The sequence below is a fragment of the Eptatretus burgeri genome, chromosome 4, assembly GCF_056783735.1.
Source record: "Eptatretus burgeri isolate ZD-2024b chromosome 4, Ebu_testis_v1, whole genome shotgun sequence".
Classification (NCBI taxonomy): domain Eukaryota; kingdom Metazoa; phylum Chordata; class Myxini; order Myxiniformes; family Myxinidae; genus Eptatretus; species Eptatretus burgeri.
This window is the reverse complement of record NC_140964.1, coordinates 39957330-39963859: the sequence shown is the minus strand read 5'-3', so window position 1 is coordinate 39963859 and position 6530 is coordinate 39957330. Positions and strand designations below refer to the sequence as shown.

The 6530-nt window shown below is 43.2% G+C and overlaps 1 protein-coding gene across 10 annotated transcripts in view; it reads left to right on the top strand.

Annotated features, from left to right (window-relative positions):
* Positions 1–6530, top strand: part of LOC147027856 (uncharacterized) — a 143590-nt gene that overhangs the window by 51090 nt on the left and 85970 nt on the right. For 8 of the 10 annotated variants that reach the window (XM_085877552.1, XM_085877550.1, XM_085877551.1 and 5 more), the window contains exon 2: positions 5256–5318. The exons of 1 other annotated variant lie outside the window; for it this stretch is intronic. The gene's annotated coding sequence lies outside the window, so the exon portion shown is untranslated. Of the gene's footprint in view, positions 1–5255; positions 5319–5905; positions 6079–6530 lie in introns of all 10 variants that reach the window. One more of the 10 variants, XM_085877546.1, reaches the window with a different exon arrangement.

Below are 6530 nucleotides of genomic sequence, written 5' to 3'. Positions count from 1 at the left end.
CTCTCGCTGGATCCCTGGTCCGAACAACTTGAAGACCACACGAGGTGGAGAGGTTCGAGATAGGTTCTGGGTTTCAGCTCACCTGTCCTCCGAGCTGGAGCTCGTTATTAAAGGCCTCTGCCACCATTTCTTGGGTGTGTGTGTGTGTGTGTGTGTGTGTGTGTGTGTGTGTGTGTGTGTGTGCGTGCGTACGTGTGTCCGTGGGCCTGTCTAATAAGAAGGAACTGCTGTTAAGTGCAAGTGACTGTACATAATAAGTAGACGGTTGTAGTTCTTTTGTCGTGCTTTTGTCGCTTGTATAATTGCATACGTGTTTTGCCTTGTTTAATTGTTCGTTGCGTCCATTCCCTCATTGAACTGCCCCATCTTGCACTCGGAATATAGTTGGTTTTTAAAGAGCCGGTAAAGTGATTGGGTCCGGCGAGGTCTGGCGATAATACCCGCTCGGTTATCCCAGAACGGAACGGACCGCTTAAGCGGTTCGTGTCCAAGCAGGCCTTCGCCGAGGGACAGTCCCTCGGTAGGTTACCCACGTGGGTACTTAGGTATATCAATATCCGGCGATTGACCCTATCTTGCGTGGGTAGAATACGGACTGGGCCGTGGTGGGATTAAAAACCCACCCGTGACTGGTTTCTGGCGTTGTTCCAGAAAGTCACGACTGGATTGTCCGTTCGGTGGGCGAAACGACCACTATTGGTTAGACACGGTCGTTCGCACGCTGACGGGCGGGAATTCTATAACAATATCTATAATCACATATCAGTATGTGTGTATAGTGTATAATATGTCACGTATAATATGCGTATAACCATGATTCATGTGCATGTACAATCACAATCGTGCACGTTTATGGATAAATCATGACCCATGGATGTGTGCGTGTGTATGCACCAATGCCACTCGTCACCATCTTCACTTGTGAGGCTCTGAGACTGAACGAAGCCTTCCTCGGTCATGAGGCATCCATCTTCACTTCAGCAAGGAGCCACGACTCATGGACCAAGCCGTCTCCTTATCTGTGCTCCATTTGCCCCTCTGTCCATGAAACGGCAACGATGTAGATCCGCGCGACCTCCCGTGTGACTTCCTGGCTTCACCCGGGTATGCCCGTTCCCACCCGGGGAGGACACCCCTGTTCGTCCAGACATGGTGCACCGCTGCTACCAGTCGCCATCTCCACACGCGGTCCCATTTGTCCATGGTGGGAGGGGATTGGCAAAAGGGAATCGTCCTTAGTGGGAGGGACAAAGCACACCACACTGAGAGTGTCGACAAAGTGCATGAAGCTGTACGGCTAAGCCGCGTCCTAAACACCTCGACCTCAACGAAGCTGTTATATTCAGTGCGAGCCTTGACCCCACCAAGACCCGGTCCCACCCTCGATTGGATGGAGCCGATAAAGCTCTCTTGGCTGGGAGGATCCCACCATGGCCAGGCCATGTCCCAAATGCATGTCGATCAGCACGACACCAGACAACTGTGGATAATGAAAGTTTGTTAAAAATTTGATGACAAAAGCTCAAATTGCTTAAAAAAAGTTAAGGCCTGGACAGACACACATACACACACACACGGGATAGCAAAAACCCATCTGCTACGTGGAGGACAGGATAACAATTTATTTAGAAATTAAATTGGAGGTTTAAAAGTGTTTTGATGCTGGAGGGCAAGTGGTTGACACCAGGAGAGTGCTTGGGCTGTCACATTAATTCCATCACTCGCCCCTCATCCCCACCCTACCTTTACAAACATGATGGGCATGGAGGTTGTTTGTTTAAATTTACGTTTCTTTTTTATTTAGAAATCTACTTCATTTGAAAATGTTATTAGCCCGTCCCACGTGCAGCGGGAGATGGGGTTTCGCAATCACTCTGTCTGCGTGTCTGTCTGGGCCGCAACTTTTTTTCACCATTTGAGCTTTTGTCATCAAATTTTCAACAAAGCTATGTTGTGAGAATATGGGGAAGACAAATTAATAATAATTTGATCAAAAGGTCAAAGGTACCGTTTAGCATACAGAAGAAGAAGAAGTCCGAATACATAGCGGACAGGTTTACATTTTCACAAACTGTCTAGTTTCCTTTAGGAATGTACCATACGTGAAGAGTATTTCAACTTTTAATGTCTTTTGCTGACAAGAAATGTTGAAAAAACCTAACTTCAATTTATACATTAATTCATATGGGCTGAGTCATACCAAAGATTTTGAAAATGGAATGTGCTGCTTCCTTGCTTTATGCTCAGCATTTACAGAGACATGACAGAAGTAAATAGACACCTTAAATTTATTCATTTCATCTGAATAACGCAGTTTTATTCAGTGATTTGTACTAATATTCGACTATTTATTTGCAGAAATGATTTCCTGGGTCTTGTATGACAATTAACTATGCCTTAAACCCAAGGAGCACACGACCTTTGCGATTTTCAAACAGGACGAATTGTTGGCCATTTGGAAGGTGGAGTCAGCCAGCGTCAGATAGCTCAGAACCTTGGCATTCCACTTTCTACGGTCAATCGGGTGATTGTGTAATTCACCAGCAAAGGCAAGGAATCCACTGCTTCCCATTCTGGTCGATCTGGACCCTCAGAAAGGTATTTTTGAGCTCTCAAGCGGTCCATTGAGAAAACTCCCATTGCAAGGCAGCAGATGTTGCAGAGGAGGTCCAAGATAGCTCAATAACTGCCGTGCAGTACCTTCATCAACTGGGCTACTATGGGAGAGCAGCTCGGAGAAAACCTCTTCTTAGACCAGCCAACATTCAAAGGAGAAAGAAGTGGGCTGACAAGATGGCTAACAGACCCTTGGAGTTTTGGCAAACTGTAATTTTTTTCAGATGATTCCCAATTTGCTCAATTTTCTGACAGTGGACACGTATGGGTCTGGAGACTTCCCAGTCAAAAGTTTTCTTTGAACCGATTGCAGCCAACTGTGAAACACGGTGGTATTTCAGTGATTGTGTGGGGAGCAATCTGGAGTGCTGGTCGGTCAGAGCTTGTGGAGTGTGTTGGCAACATCAACACTACGACACACATTTCTACTCTTGAGGATGGACTTCTCCCCGTTTTCACCACTGGTCATACGGTCAAAAACAGCACTGTTCATGGAAGATGGAGCTCCATGCCACACTGAAAAATAGACCAAAGAATGGCAGGACAGAAGTGGGATCAAGCGACTTCCATGGCCAAGTCAGTCTCTTGAGATTAATCCCATTGAACACCTCTGTGCCATATTGGATCGAGCTGTGCGGAAAAAGTCCAGGAAACTAACATCATGGGCAGAATTGCTAAACCTTTTGCGTGAAGCCTGGGCAGAAATCCCCCAAGAGAAAATTTCAGAACTCGTTAGTTCTCTGCCTGAAAGAGTAAAAGCATAGAAATCTGCAAATGGCAAGTCTACAAAATACCAGTGTTTGTATTAAAATGGATCAAATATACATCATATGTTAAATAAATAAATTATTTTAAAATCATGGTGCCTATTTACTTCTGTCATGCCTCTGTAAAAGGATAGAGCACTGACCAACAATGCCGGAAAGGCATTTGCAAACCACCCAGTATAACCCTTGCCAAGAAACTGCTTTGGCAGCACCAGCACTCTGGAAAGAGTATGGTACATCAAATGAAATGTACATCTCGTACAAACCTAGCACCTCTTAACACCTTGATTTGCCAATGGATAGCCTTTCAAAGGCTATGTAGACCGACAGATGCAGCAGTTTGCAATTTAGTAGCTGATACTGCTGTATTTATCACAGACTGAAATTGAGCCAGATTGCTTATTTATTTATCTATTTTTCCATCATTACACATGAGTGCATCCGGTGTACACATTCACCTGTGGTTACATTTCTCATATTATTAATTCATAGTGTGGTGAATTATGCCTGAAAGCACTTGCAGTGGTTCCTAAAAATTTCTTACAGCATTTCCCAATGGGAATGCTGTAATTTACTGTGTTTGAAGGTGTTTAAACTGAGTGCAAAGCATAAGAGTCTGGATTTGTCTCTTTTGCAGCGACATTGTGTTGTTGAATATTGGCAATGTCCTCCTCCCACAAGTCCGTTATCACACTGAATTAGATCAATATCATACACCATTTCACTTCAGAAAAGTTTTGCTTAATTGCTTTTTTGAGAAACCTGCAGTGTCTAACTTCATAAAATGCCCATAGTTCTTTTAGAGTTGCTTGATGAACCCAAAAGTCTTTCATGAGTATTATTTAGAGTGGCAACCATCTCACAAAAGTACATTGCCACCAATATAGATGAACATTTGTATCGGCCAGAATTGTTGAACCACCACTATTCCAGCAAGGGTTTGGGTTCTTGGACACTTCAAATCTGAATCAATGACAGAGGGCCTTTCAATTTTTAGCTCGCCTGTTCGAAGAACAGAGAGCTATAGCGATACCCATGGCATGAGCGTCAGCATCAGCATGAGCGTGAAAATGTTAAAGTTTTTGGTGCAAGTTATTTCCTTTCTAATGTTTTTATCTACCACACTATTTTTTACTGATTACAATATACAAATACATATATTGCTTTTAAATTATTTGGATCAGACTTCACTGCAATGCTTTATAAAAAATATTATTAGACTAGTCTTTTAAAAACGATAAATGTATAAACAGGCGAGCATTGGGTGGCTTTGACACCAACTCTCTGGTTACATCACCTGCTCAGCATGAAGCAAAATGATTGATAAAATGCAAGCAATGAAGCCATCATCGAAAACCTTGAAAATAATTTGCTGTTTCACACATTTTTCTTGAGGAAGATACAGAGACTTCCTCTAGATTTCAGAGGGAACTCCTTTTATTCTGGATATATTGGGTTGAGTAGCTTCTGGATCCATGCAGATGGTCTGGGAGACATTCAGCTCATCCGTAGTACAGTACTACTTGTCATTCCATTGTAGTATTGTAAAACCTCACATGGGTCACAAAGAGACTTGGCTGGTGGTGGAATGTTTTCCTCTGGAGTAGAAGCATGTTGCATTATTAACAAGGAGAGGTGGGGTGTGAGCTCGGCTTCGGGTGTGTCGTTTCATCTGCATGCTTTCATGACTAGTTTGGGAATATTTGATCCATCTCACCCAAATTCACCTTATTTTATGCACAATCAATATAAAAGCTCTGTTGCATTTTTCCCTTCTAACCAAAATCACTAATTATATGACCTTTGTTTAGCTCTATGCGGCATTTAATTGAGAGATTTAAAATTGCTTTATCACCGTCACCATCTTCGCAGGTGAGTTGGAAGAAGAGGCACACGGATTTGAAACAGACCAAAACAACAAAACACTTCTTCGTGGTGAGTCAAAGCAGATTGGTCAGCATATTGCTTGACCCGTGGGATTAATTAATCGTGCTTGCCTGTGGTGCGGATTTTGGTTAACAAGCAAGGCCTCATGAATTAATCACCTCTTTTGCATGATTAAGAGGTGGCTACAGGTTGTGGAAGAGGGTCTTGCTTGAAAGCTTCTTTGAAGAGAGAAGGATTTGTTGATTGGTGGGGAGAGGTAAAGGCATTTTCACCCGGGGTATTAGCACAGAGGTTGTAGTAAGAAATATCGTGCTATACTATCTAAATAGATCTCATACTTCCTTGTAGATACCACGTGCTCCACCAACACGGGTCAATCTGCCATCACTTTGTTTCCATTATTCGATTTGTGATGAAACACTGTGCTTTGCCTTTTTTTCCCCCCCCATGTGACTGACCATTTTCCTGCTGAACATACCTGATTAGATGCCATCGGAAGGTCTGGTCAGAGGTTTCCTGGATCCTGGATTGCCAAAAAGCAGTTGCCTAGCTAGTCATGAACCACAATGCTCAGGCCAACTATGCAGATTTTGGAATGGGATTTTCAGTCAGAATTTCCACTGTATCATCTGCAGGCTGATTACTTGTGTGCATCGATGAAGCTTCCGAACAAAATGGAGATGGAAGAACTCATGTGGTGGCCATAGACATGGCCGCATCGAAAGTATATGTCGAGCATGCTCTGAAGTCCGACTCTTGTTAGAACTGCTTCCAGCCATGACACTCGCATGTGCATCCTGATCTGAAGGTGACACACTCACCTGCCCTCAGCATTTACCTGGATGGGGCTTTATAAGTAAGGATGTTTTTACAATTGAGTCAGATCACTTTTCTCGAGACATGCCAAACACCTACGGCATGCAAAGCAATTGTTGGCATGTGCTGACATGAGGTCACTTATTGTCTTTTCTTTGACTTGAGAAGTATCTCATTTATGAAAAAGGCCCATTTATTTTCCTTTGAGCTGAGCTTGATAACCACTTCCTTCATAATGCTTTTATAGGCTATTGCTAAACCTTCACTCCCATTGGCTGGTGAAGGAGAACTGTCTTATATGGAGCCTGTAGTGGCTAAAGAGGCATATAAAACAAGCAGGTTAAGTAATTGCCTTTGCCTTCTTAAGAATGGGAAAGCTTATAATCTAAGGGGTGTGATGGTTTCCACCTTGATAACCATTCACAATGTGATGATTTTGTTTGG